This window comes from Nansenia antarctica (genome assembly GCF_963989245.1).
Source record: "Nansenia antarctica genome assembly, chromosome: 2".
NCBI classification, from domain to species: Eukaryota; Metazoa; Chordata; class Actinopteri; order Argentiniformes; family Microstomatidae; genus Nansenia; species Nansenia antarctica.
In genome coordinates, this window is record NC_137675.1 from 61,569,053 (window position 1) to 61,586,552 (window position 17,500).

The 17,500-nt window shown below is 47.1% G+C and overlaps 2 protein-coding genes across 2 annotated transcripts in view; one reads left to right on the forward strand and one right to left on the reverse strand.

The window, feature by feature from the left end:
- Positions 1 to 17,500, reverse strand: part of coro7 (coronin 7) — a gene marked incomplete at its 3' end in the record, with an annotated part of 117,362 nt that overhangs the window by 11,716 nt on the left and 88,146 nt on the right.
- The window catches only part of vasnb (vasorin b), a 27,475-nt gene continuing 27,181 nt past the window's right edge, over positions 17,207 to 17,500 (forward strand). Inside the window, exon 1 of the mRNA XM_080524736.1 lies at positions 17,207 to 17,310. The gene's annotated coding sequence lies outside the window, so the exon portion shown is untranslated. The remainder of the gene's footprint in view (positions 17,311 to 17,500) is intronic.

Sequence of the window (17,500 nt, forward strand, 5' to 3'; positions counted from 1 at the left end):
CAGGTCGCCTCCACAATGGACGGGTCGGGGGGGGGAGTCATCCACAGTTGATTAAAACGGGATTTAGCTACGGAACAGCAACGGCACCTGGCAACCCGTCCGGGTTCTGGAATCTCTAGGATGGTTCGACTCTGTTGGCTTCCATTGTTGTTGTAACTGTGGTTGCATGACCTCCTACAGGGGTTTAGAAGAGTAGAATACTGTCTAATACCGAGAATAGCTGAGTCAAGTACTCTTATAATACATTGTTGGTCACTTGCAGAGAGCCAACAGTGGTGTGATGAGGACGTATGCAATATAAGGGTTGTCATTAGCCGAAGATGATGTCAGACCATCAACATTCTAAACATGTTGAATTCGTTTTAAGATTTGACGGTTGAGTGGAAAATTGACCACAACGGAAAAATGAACTGGAATGCCAAAAACGATGTGAATGAACAGTTAATAATGAGGTTTGTGGACTCCTCACTAAGCACTATTTTGATAGGGGTGTCGAATCGGGAATGGGGTTGGGGTTGTCCTTCAGATGTTTGGTGTTCGAAGGGGCGCCAAGTTCCCAGTCGTCGAGAAAGTGGCGCAGCTTTCCAAATCAAACATACCCATTAGGGTCTCGTCAATGTGTCAGAAGTGAGGGGGTAATGTTGACGTTGTGCTTCCCACTGCCGCACCGCAAAAACCCCGGACCCCAGAAGGTTAGACACAGGTCAGCCAGGGCCTGACACCAGCGCTAATGCTAACTAAACTCAACCGCGTAGCTTCAATTAACACCAAATACGGGGTTCATATCTCAATCACCATGCCGCATAGCTCCGCCCAACACCGACGCTGACGCTAACGACATGACGACACCGTGGCTCTGCTCCCGTTGGGGAACCACATCAGTCGTCTGCAGCTTGGTGCTGTATCTGATACAGGATTCTCCCCATTAGGGGGTGTATGTGTATGTATGTGTATGTGTATGTGTATGTCTTTGTGTATGTGTATGTGTATGTGTATGTCTGTGTGTATGTGTATGTGTATGTGTTTGTGTTTGTGTGTTTGTGTGTGTGTGTATGTGAATGTGTATGTGTATGTGTATGTCTTTGTGTATGTGTATGTCTTTGTGTATGTGTATGTGTATGTCTGTGTGTATGTGTAAGTGTATGTGTATGTGTATGTGTATGTGTATGTGTATGTGTTTGTGTTTGTGTGTGTGTGTGTGTGTGTGTGTGTGTGTATGTGAATGTGTATGTGTATGTGTATGTCTTTGTGTATATGTGTGAGTGTGTGTGTGTGTGTGTGTGTGTGTGTGTGTGTGTGTGTGTGTGTGTGTGTGTGTGTGTGTGTGTGTGTGTTCAGCACCTCACTTCCCCTGAGCTAGTTGAGCTGCAGTGTGTTTAGTACCTTACTGGGAGTGTTCAGCGACAGTCTGGTGTGTTTACTACCTTACTGGGAGTGTTCAGTGACAGTCTGGTGTGTTTAGTACCTTACTGGGAGTGTTCAGTGACAGTCTGGTGTGTTTACTACCTTACTGGGAGTGTTCAGTGACAGTCTGGTGTGTTTACAGTGAGAGGTCCACCGTGTTCTACTGTAACCAACCTTCTGCTGTCTCATTTGATGGTTGAACACACACTGTGTTCAGTGAAATGTCCGGCCCATGCTGTGCTGGTGTAGGTGTGTTCAGTAGCCCTGCTAAGCCTCCCAGTGGTGTGTGTGTGTGTGTGTGTGTGTGTGTGTAATAGGACTGCAGGGCCTGCCTTGCCGCCTTCAGTAGCCAGTTCATTAGAAGGGAATTAGAGGTGATGCGTCGCGTTCTTGAGCAGGGAAGAAAGGCCAGGCTTGTTGGTGGAGAGGCCAGCTGTGGTCACGTCTGAGCCCGGCTGATGAGCCTCTCAGATGGGGTGCCAAGTAGCCAGTCTCCCCTCTCCTCGCCTCTCCCCTCCTCTCCCCTCCCTGCTCCGCCAGGCCCCCTGTCTGCCCCCAGACAGCAGCACACGCAGGATTTAATTAAACTGAGCACACGTTCCCATGTCAACGGGTACGACGTGGCCCGTGTGCACAATGACTTATACGCTCACACAGGTGCAGACATATACTGTCATCGATTGACACACACACACGCACACCCGCACGCACACAAACACACACACACACACACACACACACACAGACAGATACCAACACACACACACACACACACACACACACACAGATACCAACACCCACACACACACACACACAGATACCAACTCCCCCCCCCCCCCCCCCCCCCCACACACACACACACACACACACACACACGAAAGAGAGAATACCACAAAGTGAAACACAGATGAAAACAGAGATACAGTGTGCTTTACTGTCAATCTTTTCCACCCTGTTTTATTTCTTAAGACAAGGTTCTCCGGTTACGGGGTTAAGGACTACGCTATTTCATCTCACGCCTGACACTCATCACCACCTGATCCCTCTCACTGAACCTTTTAAACACATAAGCTCCCAGCTCCTCCACGAGAACCAAGTCCACTCAAGTCTAAGTGTACGTCACATTATGGACTCGTCACGAAACGACACCAAATAAGCATGAAACAGTTCGTTTCAGTATAATACAAACTAATAGAAAAAGCTCATAATGGCACATTACTTCTCAACACATCTCTGCGGCCGCTTGCCTCTGGCCAGCTCTCTGACCGCATCAGATGCCATGGGGTCTGGTTTAGATAATGTTGACAGAGAAATTAAATACCAAATCTTTACTTTACAAGAGCCCAGAAAGAGAACTGGGGCTTCAGCCAACGTAATCCAGTCATATAGGCACATGCACAAACACACACACACAAACACACACACACACACACACACACACACATACACACATACACACACACACACACACACACACACACACACACACACACACCTATTTACCTTTAGCAAGCAAAGACATTTGAGAGCCATCTCTAAACCAACCCAAAATATTGGCACAAATACATGCCCACACGCACACACTCACACGCACACGCACGCGCGCACGCACACGCACACACACACACACACACACTCACACATACACACACACACACACTCACACATACACACACACACGCACACACTCACACGCACACACCCTGAGGCCTTTCTCCCAGCCCAGACACACACAGAGGGCAGACCCATAAACATCTGGTTACCTGGGCCAGACTGCGTCCCTCGTAAAGCCATAAAGTCATGTCACTGCCCATAAACAAGCAGGGATTCTCCCCCTCCGCACTGCACTGGCCTGGGAGGGCTAGGGCCAGGGTTAGGGGAATGTGGGTGGGTGGGCATGTGGGGATAGGAGGTGGGGGTGGGGAAGAAGATCTAGCAGACAAGGGAGGGCAGAGAAAGTTGAGCATCTCAGACGATAGCTGGATACTTACATGGTGCATTAACCCTGAAAAGACTCGATGGGAGGTTTCTGCCGCTGATGTTGCGTGCCAGTCTGTGCATGACTGTGTGTGTGCATTTGTATGTGTGTGTGTGTGTGTGTGTGTGTGTGTGTGACTGTGTGTGTGTGTCATGTTTGTGAGTATGTCAGAGTAGAAAGGGGTTGTGGCACTGTGTGTGTTTTCTACTAGTTGAGGCTGGTGGAGGTAGAAAGTCAGGAGGATGGGCTCATTGGAATGCATGGAATGAAATGAGGAATGCTATCAAGCACGCACACACACACCTACACACACACACACACACACACACACACACACACACACACACACATCCTCTGATTTGTACTTCCTCTGGTCTGTATGTGGTGGTGTTGTACAGAGGGCAGGTCGCGACCCCGGCGGGACCCGGAAGAGAGGTGTTTTTTGCGTTAACCTCCAGACAGCATCAAGGGCTGCAGCAGACAGGCGTTAAAGTAGCTGTCAGCAGGGCCTGGGAACCACAGGAACCACACAGCAGAGAGAGGAGGAGAGAAAGGAGAGAGAGATGGATGAAGGGAAGTAGAGAGGAGAGGGGGTCGTGACCAGAACGTTCATTGCTGAGGGGGTCACAGGAAGAGAGTAAACCTCTAGTCATGGTCATATTGGAACCATAACACAACAAAACACACACAGATGCACGCGCACACACACACAGGCGCGCACACACGGACACACACACACACACACACACACCAGACAAGAGTGATTCAAAAGTCCATCGACCACGTCATTGACTTCAGCGAGTCAGTCCGTCAGCACGGTGCATTATTTTCGGAACAACTCCGAGGTGATGTCACACAGTTGAAGCGAAGATTTAAAACGGTGGAAAACCAACAATAATAATACACTATTATTATACTATTATTACACACTATACACTGCTCTGGTCATTTCTCCCTTAGACACTAAAACGGCCAATAAAATCCGCCTTCACATCCATCCCGCCAATAACAACGCTGATGAATGAATTACGGGCCTATTAAAAGAGGCTGTCCGGCTAAACCGAGCATGGTCGCTCGCACTCTCCGTTCCAGACGACTGATTGGACAGATCGGGGCCCGAGTGCCGAGCGGTGACATCACATGACCCGAGGACGTTTCTTTTTGTCGGAAACAAGCGCACTGACGACGTGGCACCGAAGTCTCGACTTCGCAGAACCCCGTGACAGAACCCACCGGCCCAGAACACTCTAGAACACTCACGCCAGTGTGTGTTTGTGTTGAGACTTTTCCTCAGTGGGCAGCCAAGTCCAGGCTATTGGAAAAGCTAGAACCATTAAACCAAGGAATTTAATGATACAAAACATGACTGTTTAGTGTTTGTTTTCCCTGTAGCCTTGTGTGTATGTGTGTGTGTGTGTGTGTGTGTGTGTGTGTGTGTGTGTGTGTGTGCGGCGTGTGTGGGTGCATGTGCTTGTCAAACAAAAGAGAATAGGTGAGAGGGAGAGAGAAATAAAGAGAGAAACATAAAACCTTCTATTCCAAATAATTACCCTCTTTAATTGAAGAGTTAAGCCATAAAAAACATTCTTTCTCTTCTTTTCCTTTTTTTTTTTACATTTTATTTTTGATTACTTTTTACACTCAACAGAGCATCATTGTGTGAGTGAAGTGTTTGTCTGATGACTGATATCGTGGTTGACGCCACTGGATCCCATCTCAGCTCTTATCATAGTCAGCTAGCTAAGACTCATCTACTGTATCTCTGTATCTCTGTATCTCTCTCTCTCTCTCACCCTCTCTCTCTCTCTCCCTCTCCCTCTCCCTCTCTCCGTGGGGGTTGGAGATTGGTGTCATCCAAGCGGTCTGTCTCCCATCAGATGCAAACATTCCTGGCCTCCTTTGGACGTGTGTCAGCGTGTGCAGATCAACAAGCTGGCTTCTTACACACAGACACACAGACACACACACACACACACACACACACACACACACACACACACACAATCCAGTGACCTCTACCACCATGTCTGTGCTTGCCCCTTCAAAGCTACAATGTACACTAAAACATACACTGTGTCTTCCATATCTTCTCCCGACATCTCTCTCATCCTTCCTCCAGCACGTTCGACCCTAGCAGACGCTCTAAAAGACAGACATGGACCACTAGCACACCAACACATAACCCATACGCCGGCAATTATACACGAACGCAACGAAAAAAACAAAAAACACAACTGGATCTCTGTCCCACAGCCCAGTGAAGTCATGGATGTTTTCATGTTGATGTTGGACCATCATCCCGTCCTTAACCCCACCCTGAACTCTGACCCCGGCACCCAGGGGTGAGGATCTGGCCAGGAGTTTTTCCCTCTGTGAGGGCGGTGTTTGTTTCTCTATCAGTCATCGAGTAAATCAGCTGTTTTAATGGCCGTGGCTGAGAGATTTGGAATAAGCCGTTAATAAATTCCACAAGGACTCTGGCTTGATTTACAACACGGGGGAGGGGGGGTGGGTGGACTGAGAGAGGAGAGCTCCAGATAACATCTCATCTCCTCCAATAAATCTGTTAAGCTGTGAGGGTGTTTCAGTTGTATATTTGTCCTGCTGTGACGATGGTTATGGTGTGTGTGTGTGTGTGTGTGTGTGTGTGTGTGTGTGTGTGTGTGTGTGTGTGTGCGTGCGTGCTTGCGTCTGTGTTATAGGTTAGTGAGTTTATCGTCCACATGAATTTACTGGCGAGAAAGAGAGAGAGGAGATGAAAGAGTGAGTGAGGAGTGGAGGAGTGAGCCATCTCTACCAGATGAAACTCATCTGAAAGATAGAGACACAGAGAGAGAGAGAGAGAGAGAGAGAGAGAGAGAGAGAGAGAGAGAGAGAGAGAGAGAGAGAGAGAGAGAGAGAGAGAGACAGACAGAGTAATCCCGAGCCACAGCCTTGACTCAGGATATGAGCAGTAACTGGCACTAGGAGATATCTACTCCTCTTCTTTTGCTGACAGTTCTGTCCAGCCCCCTGAACACAAATGCACACAGATACATATGCACGCACACGCACACACGCGCACACACCATTTTGTTCTCGTGTTCTTCTCTGTCACTCAAAAATCCGGTTTAGGCGGGAGAACTATTGTTGTCCCTTCGGTACAGAATCTGTCAATATATATATATATATGAAAGTGCGTCCTTGTCCCGAAAAAGTACAGTCGAGCGCATGAAGAGGGACAGAGACGGGGAGAGAGTGCGGTCGTCTTGTCCTCAGCCTCAGCCTATTCTACAGCTCCCTTGGCATCGTCTTCAATCAAGTCCCAGTGGTCTTTGACGAGGAGGGAGAGAGAGAGGGAGGGAGGGAGGGAGAGAGAGAGAGAAAGAGAGAGACCCAGTGGGTGAACCACCACCTCTTAACAATGCGGAGGCTGACCAGACTTTTACTAGGCCACAGCCACCCACACAGCCAGGCTTCGACAGGCAGGGGGAAGAAAAAAATCCAGCTTTCAGCAATTTGTACCAGCGGCAGATGTGCGTCTCTAGGGGACCGGGGGGCTAAGTGCCGCTCTTGTTCCTCTGAAGGGTCTTAAAATAACAGGGTATTCCACTCACATGACAAACGCTGTGGGGCGAAAAGCGCAATAAAAAAATCTAGTGGGAAATGACGGTGGTGTCAACACTGGTGTGGTTCCTCCTGCTCCGTAAACTTTGCCTTTCACTCTCTGTATCACTTCGCCCCCCCCCTCTGTCTCCCCTTCTCTCCCTCCCTCCCTTCCTCTTACTCTTCCCCCCCCCCCCCACACACACACACACCCTCTCTCTCTCTATCCTCCTCCCCAGGTATCAGTGTTGTGTGTGACAGTGGAAGGCAGGCCCTCGGTGTGTGTGTGTGTGTGTGTGTGTGTGTGTCTCTCTCAGCCTCTCAGACCAGCCTCTGTTATCTGAGGTGCTGGCTGATGGGAGAGTGATGGGAGTTTAAGCAGGAGGAGGGGTGAGGGAACAGGGGCTAGAGATGGGGGGGTTATGGAGCTAGGAGATGGGGACGAGGGGGGGGGGGGTGTATGAGTGAGAGGTAAGAATTGGGGGGAGGTGGAGGACAAAAGATGGGACGCGTCGAAGGAAAAGAGTCGATGACCTCAGCGGTCTGCCATGGGCGGCGTCCGTGCAGCGCGGCACACGGCCCTCCCTCCGACACGTGACCAGATAACACCTCACAGGGCCTGCTGCAGGGTGGGCGCTGTCTGACTCTGATAGGGGGCTTTCCTGGACAGCCTGGGATGGGTGGGAAAGTGTGAAGTGTGTGTGTGTGTGTGTATGTGTGTGTGCGTGTGTGTGTGTATGTGTGTGTGCGTCTATGTATGTGTGTGTGTGTGTGTGTGTGTGTGTGTGTGTGTGTGTATGTGTATGTGTATATGTGTGTGTGTGTGTGTATGTGTGCGCGCGTCTGTGTATGTGTATGTGTATGTGTGTGTTTGTGTGTGTGTGTGTGTGTGTGAGTGAGTGTTCGCATCTGTATGCGTGTGTGTGTGTGCTGAACCGCATTCAATACAGGTGGTTCAGACCTGTTGGTCCTGCTGAGCCCTGCCCCCTACTTAATAAACATGGAAAGAATCCACATCTCCTCCCCCCTGACACACCAGACACAAACCTAACCGGCTAACCGGGCAGAAACTGTGCACCGACATGTTGCGTTTCTATCATTTTTCAGAGAGAGTGCGCGTGCCAAACAACATGCTTTGCATAGTGAACATATCTGAGATGCAGCCATGTGCCACATCTACCCCACTGGTTAGACCACAGGCATTCTCTCTTTAGTCCCCTGACATACTATACCAAACACATACAGAGATACAGTATAAAGGAGAGAGGAAAGGAGAGAGGGAGGGAGGGGGAAGGGAGAGAGAGAGAGTGTAGGGAGAGAGAGAGAGAAAGAATGAGAGAGAGAGAGTGTAGGGTGCGAGAGAGAGAGAACGAGAGAGAGAGAGAGCGTCGGGAGAGAGAGAGAGAGAACGAGAGAGAGTATCGCAAAAAAAAAAGAGCGTTTAGCCTAATAAATGCTGTGCGTGTATGCTCCTCGTGCATGATGGGAAAATGTCCACTCCTGGCTGACCTCCAAGACGACCTGGTGACCAGAGGTCTGTGACAGGCCCCCTACCCCCCCCCCCCCTCTCTCTCTCTCTCCCCTCCTCTCTCCCCCCTTCCTCCCGCCCCCTCTGCGACCTCTGCTATCACTGTTGTCAGTGTCTCGGTGATAAGGATGAACCCCACTCTCAGAGCTATCGAGAGGACAGATAGGCGGCTCTCGCTGACGTTGCTCTGTCTCCGTGTGTCTCTATGGCTCTTTTCAACGAGGCTTTAAGGCTTTGTTTTGTTATTTGATCGACTGATGTTTCTGCCTGCAATTTCTGCCTGCAATTACAGCTAAGTGAATGAATTTGTTCTGAATGAGGTCAATAGGCATTTCTCTGCGGAGGTTAGTTGTACAACAACAAACAAGGAGCACTACGGTAGAATGTCCGTCTCGAAAGCCCGGCTCAGCCTGAACCGCGGTGTGGTGTGTCTCCCATAAACAAGGACGGCATGGAGTCAACAGACCAGTAAATCTCTGGGTCTCTCTCTCTCTCTCTCTCTCTCGCTCTCTTTCTTGTTCTCTCTTTCAACACAGCGCGTTGCACGGGAGGACCCAGCAGCAAACAAGAAACAGCCACTCCTCACGGGGCTCGTTTCGTTTAATACGCTTACATTTCTGAGGTCCGACTTGAGGGCCGATTCTCTTTGTCGCTCGTCGACACGAATGTCAAGAAAGCGCTCACGCGAGACATCTCTCGGCCTCACACAGAGATGCTGCCGGCGCCGCCGCCGCCGACGCTCCAGTCCGTCGAAACGTACGAAAACGTTTTTTAGGCCCGAATCAGGCGACACGGAAGGAAGAGGAGGTCGACACACATCCTGACAAATTCTCTCCGGGAGTCCAAGGTTGGGTTCATTAACACAAACCATTCCCTAACCAACATACGACATGACAGATGAATGGTGAGAAAGGCCAAAGGCAGATGGAGAAAGAGAGAGAGAGAGAGACGAGGGAGAGAGGAAGAGAGGAGAAGAACCCAGACCTTTCCACTCTCGCGCTAGGTTCTCACAGGGTCATAAGCCCTTCTACATGGCCACTTCTGTCCCAATTAACACAGATAAAACCCTAAATAAACAAGACCGTAAAATGTCCACTTGTATTTATAGCGCTATCCAAACACATGGAGGGTCTATGGTCTCCTGATGTAGTCAGGTTCCTTGGAGAGAGACAGTTTTATCACTCTGTCAGAGTGTTTTAATAGGCTAATGCCTCTCCTGACGACAGGTGGGAAGAGTCAATATTTGATGCTAATGTTCATTCACACACAGACTTTATCTGTTCTACGCTGCGTTGTCACCAAAGACATAAAACCGCGTTCGATATCGATGGTTTTCACACCGACGATATGACGACTTCTGCTTTAACTCACCTCAGACACAGAACATCTTCCTCTCTTGCTCTTTTTATTTTTTTTAATATTTTTTTTCAGCTTGCTTCCCGAAAAACAGGATTCCTCCTCCCCTATTCCCCTTTCTGTCACTTTCAGTGTTCCCAAATCAGCCTTCCCAAACAACCCTGCCTCTCTCCCTCTGACTTCCCAGGGAATCCCTGCGTCTCTCTCCCACTCTCCTCTCCCACTGTCCCTCCCCTCTCCCACTGCTTCCCACAGAGGCTGAGTGGTGACTGGGGGCTGGAGGGACTGTGGGAAGACTGGGAGCCCTGGGCCTTCTGGGGACGAGCGTCACGTAGCTGGAGAACCCACACTCTGTAGATGCACATCAACACGTGTGCGCTAGAAACAGCACTGAGACACGCACACACAGACACACACACACACACACACACACACACACACACAGACACAGACACAGACACAGACACACACATACACACACATAGACACACACACACCACACACACACACAGACACAGACACACACACACACACATACACACACACACACACATAGACACATACACACACAGACACAGACAGACACACGCACACACCAAACACGCACACAGACAGAGACACACACACACACACACACACATAGACACACACACGCACACAGACACAGACACATACGCACACAGACAGAGACACAGACACAGACACACACACGCCACACATGCACACAGACAGACACACACACACACACACACACACAGACAGACAGAGACACACACACCACACGCACACAGACATAGACACAGACACAGACACACACACGCACACGCCACACATGCACACAGACAGACACACACACACACACACACACACACAGACAGAGACACACACACAGACACACACACAGACACACACAGACACACACACACACACACACACACACACACGGATGAGCCCCCTCATATTCAGGGACTAGGAGACTACATGAATAATGAGGAAGGTTTAGTTGTGGGTAAGTCTATCAGAAAATAACCCTTGTTGATGGTTCCCAGGCTGTCCCTATGGTAGGGGAGGGAGGAGGGGGGGGGGTGATTATTCCCATAACCACCCCCACACTCATTCTCCATCATTACCCCCCCCGCCTCTACACACGATTCACGAGCCAGGGGGATTCACTTCCTTTTCAGGGTCTCTGTCCCTCTGACAGCCCGCCCCCTCAATCACCCAACTACAGACACTTATCTCTACAGCCAGCACCCCCCACCCCCCGCTCTCTTTCTATTTCGATATCCATCCCTCATCCAGCCTATGATATCAACAGCAGGGCCATCGCGTTGTGATATAGATGTTCTAATTTGAACGACCTTGCTCCCGTGTCCACTATATTTCACAAACACACACACAGTCTATGGACCACCAGTCCAAAGACCCCCCCCTCCCCTCCCCTGACCTGAGGATGTTCTGGGTGTGATGTCATCACGTGATGCTGAAGATGCCAGATTAGATGCCAGATTAAAGTATAGGTCTGAGGCCCGAGAGAGCATGTCTCCATGGAAACAGTGAGCATTTACACTCTATTCAGACTGCTCAGGACGTGGAGCGAAAGTTAAGTCTAGACTTAAGGTGTAATATAAATTCATTTTCTATAACTTCATTATAAAAAGGAAGTACATGGCGTGCCGAGGGGGTGATGGATGGAAAGAAAGAGGAATAAATGGGCCACTGAAGCGTAGTGAGGCCCAGGTGGAAAGTCCATTATGAGACAGGGTCTCTGTATGTAGGTCTGAGTCCAGTAAGAGGTGAGTGAGGGGGGGGGAAGCAGACAGCCTATAACACTACACTTGTCTGTAACACTGGCTGCTCTGTCATATGATCATCTGTCACACACACAGTTAGGTCTGGAAATATTTGGACACTGACACAATTTCGGCTCTGTACGCCACCATAATGGATTTGAAATGAAACAATCGAGATGCAATTGAAGTGCAGACTTTCAGCTGTTATTCAAGGGGTTGAAGAAAAATATTGCATGAAACGTTTAGGAATTGCAACAATTTTTATACACAGTACCCTGTGTTCAGAGGCTCAAATGTAATTGAACAAATTAACATAATCATAAATTTAAAAAAATGTTTTAATACTTTGTCGAGAATCCTTTGCAGGCAATGACTGCCTAAAGTTTGGAACACATGGACATCACCCAAACTGGTGATGGCCCAAAAAGGTGACACATTTTTTTTTGGCGGCTAACCTTAGGGGGGGGATAGCGCTAGCACTAATGGTGTTAAATAGATACCGCTAGCACTAACGGTGGTCTAACAATGATGCGTGTGTAAGTAGCGGCAGCCCTGACCTTAACACCTTCAGAATTACTTGGAAAACTGTTTACCGTGACTGTGTTCTCGTAGGCCGAACACCCATCTCTGCAATCCAAGTTACATAACAAAATTAATATGCCTCAAACAAACATTGTTTGCATGACAATTTTTGCAGGGTTATTATTCTAAAGTTGAGAGAAACTAACATTCACATTAACTAAATGGAAAGTCAAGAAGGCTCAGGTAGAATTATCTTTTCAAGACCCTAGTCTTTCTCAAAGACAATTTGAATCTAACACACAAGGTATGACCTGGCAGGGGTATACCTGCCTCTGCATTTGCAAGAGTTTATTTGCAGTAGTAATGGGGACTGAGGTTATGATGATGTACAATGAAGCTGAATTATAAAAGTTGATGCAACTAGTGTAAAATTATAAATGACTAGCGTTGAGCATACTGTATGTCACATGTCTCTAGATATAGCTTCTTTTACCAGGGGTGCAAACTGGTGATGGCCCAAAAAGGTGCCCCATTTTTTTTTTGCGGCTAACCTTAGGGGGGGATAGCGCTAGCACTAATGGTGTTAAATAGATACCGCTAGCACTAACGGTGGTCTAACAATGATGCATGTGTAAGTAGCGGCAGCCCTGACCTCAACACCTGCAGAATTACTTAGAAAACAGTTTACTGTGACTGTGTTCTCTATGCTGTCTGGAACTGTACCTAGCAGCCTGAAGCTAAAAGTTATTTCAACAGCAGCAGAGTTCAGCAGACAGGGAGATTAGTTAGCTTGCGCATCATGTGACTTGGATGAGACTTCGACCCCCCCTCCCCCCAAAAACATTTTTTGGGGCCAGATCTCCACAATTCAAATGGATAAAAACAGCTAATTTAGCAGAAAGGTGACAAGTTTGCACCCCTGAACCAGTCTTATTTTATAGTCTTACTGTTAACATTGTCATTGTTTATATTGTTATTTTTACACTATTTTTACATGTACATATTGGTGTGTATTTTGTAACAATGTGAATATATTTGCCCAACCCTGACAAGTTCTGAAAAAAAATCTATAAAAATCTATTTTTTAAAAAATGGATGTTGTGAAGGGGTTTCTTTACCATGTAAAGGATCCTGAGATCATCCACCACTGTTGTCTTCCATGGACCTTTTTGTGGTGCCGAGCTCACCAGTGCATTTTTTTCTCAGAATGTACCAAACTGTTGATTTGGCCACTAATGTTCCCGCTATCTCTCTAATGGAACAGCTACAGCTTCCAAATGCAAATGCCACACTTGCAATCAACTCAGACACACAGGTCCGTCCATAAAATAACTTTTGAGTCAATTGTCCAATTACTTTTGGTCCCTTGTAAAAAGAGGGAGCTACATATTAGAGAGCTGCAATTCCTAAACCGAATTTGGATGTGAATACAAAATTAATACTCAAATTAAGGCTGAAAGTCTTAACTTTAAGCCCATATTCATTCCTCAACCAGGTCTCGGGGTGGTAAAAGGGTAGCCCCTCGGCCCCGAGCCTGGTGGAGTGGAGAGGAAAAACAACTACCCATACGCCGAAGAAGAATTCTATAACTGTAACTTGAATATGTTTTGGTAGACAGCTCAAATAACAAGAATTATGTCAGAGTCCAAATATATGGACCTACACACACACACACACACACACACACACACACACACACACACACACACACACACACACACACACACACACACACACACACACACCGGTCAAACATTTTAGAACAGCTACATTTTTCCCTTTTTATTTAAACTTAGCTAAAATTATAAAATGTCATCAACAAATCACTCAATAAGTTGAACTGAGTGGATCGTAATGCAAGGGTAATAGATATGTAATTTTGGAATTAATATCTTTAATTTATTGTTTTTATAGGGTCTCTGATTTGCATAGGAATCAATTACACACTGTGTGAATCAGGTTGTCATTACAAACATTTGACTGGTAGTGTATGTACAAATTTAAAAAATAAAATAATAATAATATATATATATATACAGTATATGTTGTATTGGTGTACATTGAGCTCTGACATTTTGGTCATACTCAAAGTCCTCGTCGAGATCTCATAAAAAAAAAAACATTGTCCACATCGGACTCCGATGGACACATGGAGGGTAGATGAGAACCAAGTAAAAGCAGAACGGAGAAAGAGAGAAAGGAGGTCTGTGAGAGAGCTCGCTGGGAGGGTGTTAGGAACCACAGAGGAAAATCAAGTCAGAGAAAGCAACCAAAAAATAAAAATAAAAAAGGGCAGGGAAGGGAAGAAAAAAAAAAAAACGAAAGAAGAAGAAGAAAATAAAAGAATGATGGGGTGCTGCTGTGTGTGTAAGTGGCTCGACTCCGCTCTTTAGCTCGCGGGCCGCTGTTGGACCGGGCCCAGCCCTGCTGCGTTTTACAGGTTCCCCAGGGCAACATTACGCCAGGCCGGATTCCGCCGCGCCATCTTTTACTGCGCCAGGATGATTAGGGAGCTCAACACGCTGACGGCACATGCAGTAATGTTATTATAGGAGCGGAGATTTGACTCTAGGTTCCGACCGCTCTTATGGCTCGACACTACCGCTGTAGGCCACTGTTTACCTCTGACTCACAGTGAGCTCCATCACAATCTCTCGGCATGATTGTCTGTGCGATTAGTCATCCAGTTTGACATTAATGACTGAAGACTGGGAGTGTGTGTGTGCGTGTGTGTGTGCGTGTGTGTGTGTGTGTGTGTGTGTGTTTGTGTCCCCCATCACCACCACCACCACCACCACAGTGTGTTTATCTAAAGCAGAAGACCCAGAGAGTGGGAGCAGGCTGACGCCAGTGAAGGTGAGCACTGTGTTTGAATTCCTGGGCTCTGGCGACTCTGGTCCTTCACTGCTTCCAAGACACACAGCCCAGATGATCAGGATAAATAACTCACTCAGTCTGTACCTCCTTGACCTCAGCACACAGTCAGCAGCTCCATCATTCAGGGCAGTTTGTGTGTGTGTGTGTGTGTGTGTGAGAGAAAGACAGATAGATAGGAGAGAGAGAGAGAGAGAGAGAGAGAGAGAGAGAGAGAGAGAGAGAGAGAGAGAGAGAGAGAGAGCACTGCTTGGGTAATTTGTACTGTATGTGTGAAACTCTGTGGTTCTGATAAACTGCAAAGGAGGATTTATTTGCTATGAACATATAAAACTCAGCTGCGGCAACGACTATGGGACTACATCTGGGCCCAACAGAACATGCATGAAATCGTTTGTCTATTCCTGAAATTTACTGTAATGTGTTACAGATGTGTAGTGTGTGTGTGTGTGTGTGTGTGTGTGTGTGTGTGTGTGTGTGTGTGTGTATATGCGTGCGTGTGTGTATGTATGTGATATGGATAATAACTCTTACAGTCAGCGAAGGATGAAGAGGAGGCCCAGTGGCATAGAGGAACCATAACAAGCAGTAAGTATGGATAAAGGACAGGAAGATGAGGGAGAAGTGAGCCACAGACAAAATGGAGAGGAAACAGTAACGGTGTAAAATGTGTTGAAAAATAAAAGCGTGCCATGGCCATTTCAAGAAGTGGAAAAAAAGTGGCCCTTTATTCATCATAGACAAAGAGAAACAAGCACCGGCCCAGGAGCCAAAGAACCGTCTGTTTATTGAATCTTGCCCCTATTGAGTTCGGACCCAGCAGAGGGACACGTCCAGCGCGGGACGGTGGAGAGTGACGTCACCCCAGATATTCAGGAGGCGAGTTGGCCTCGACCCATTTATTTTTACAGTCTCATGTCAACAAGCATATAATACAGCAGCGCAGTTGGTGTGTATGCACAAGTCCAGCTATTAGGCCACACATTTGAGCTCTGCATAAAAAGGCTGTGCATGGGTTTATTTCAATATTTATAATTATTGTGTATCGATTCCTGAGGAAATAATCGAAGGAATAATGAAATCACAACAAACACCTTTCACTGAACAGTCCAGGCATTATTCGGGTCTGAAATGGCCCTTCTATGATCCACCCATGTTTTGCAAATATGGACAACTCTGAGAGATGCGGCTAAAAGTATATATCCGAAGTGACACAGCTACCGAGACACTGAGAACTATCCCGTTACTTCACCTCGTTGGAAAACGATTCTACCCCGCTTTAAATATAGGGTGACAGCTGCTGACGGGCTGTTAGTCATCAGCAGTCGGAAGTATTCAATCCTACAAGCTTTACAGTGCGTCTTTACTAATTAGGCAACCATACTGTATGTGCGAATGAGGGATATGATATCTGAGACCTATACATTTCTGATTTGTCACCGCAAAAAATAATGCGAAATGCACTCAAAATACCAGCATATCTTTCTCATCAATCAAGGCCCTATATAAACTCAGAATAAAACGAATTTGAAAAGAGTCTGATGTAGGCTAGTCAACAGATATTAAATTAATTATATACCAATCTAAAGTGGCTTGTTGTTTTTAATGAATTAACTAATATTCATATATATATATAACAAATCGGTTACTTGCGCTGTTATGCAAGTGCTGCGGCAAGTGCCTATCAAATAGGTGTACTAACAAAGCGCAAAATAAGTTTGCAAGTAGGCTAAATCATTCTCAAGTAAACAGGTCCTGCGGGTTAACATTCAAAGGGAAACTACAAGAGAGCAACTTACAAGAGAGCAACTTGCAAAAGTTGCAACATTGTTCCACCTTCATCATATCTCTAGGTGAGGTGAGCGCATGAGCGCTTCCCAATCCTCGGCCGGCTGGAGTGCACGGAGCGCTCTGGTTCCCTCTGCTCGCCTCGCCCCTCCCATTCTCAACTACAAGTCTGCTCAGTTCGCCAATAAAGCGCTTTTGTCTCGGGTCGGGGAGCGCAGCGCACGGGGCTCCACTGGACACTTGAGCGCATTCCTTGACGTGGAGGTTTCAACCACTCGAACACCGGTGGCTTAAGTTTTTATAGTTTGCTAACTTTACCCGGTTACACATCATCGGAGAATTTTTAAACAGTACAAAGACAGCAAAGGATTTCGAACTGTTTACTTTTTTTCCCGTGGGTCCTCAGTTTGGATAAAAGATTATAGGCAAATTGATGTTTCTGAGTGCACCAGCAATACCATCTTTCCACAGTGACATAGTCGGTAAGTTGTTGTTTTTCTAGAGAGAAATTATGATTAATAAATATTACGTTAAAAACATAATGCAAAGGTGTATGACTTTTTCAAGGCACATCAGATTTCTCAATGGGCAGGAGACACATGTTGCAGTGTGTTCCAATGCAGTTGGGAGAACACGGCTCTGAATATCCAGAGCATTGCAAACAGATCATGA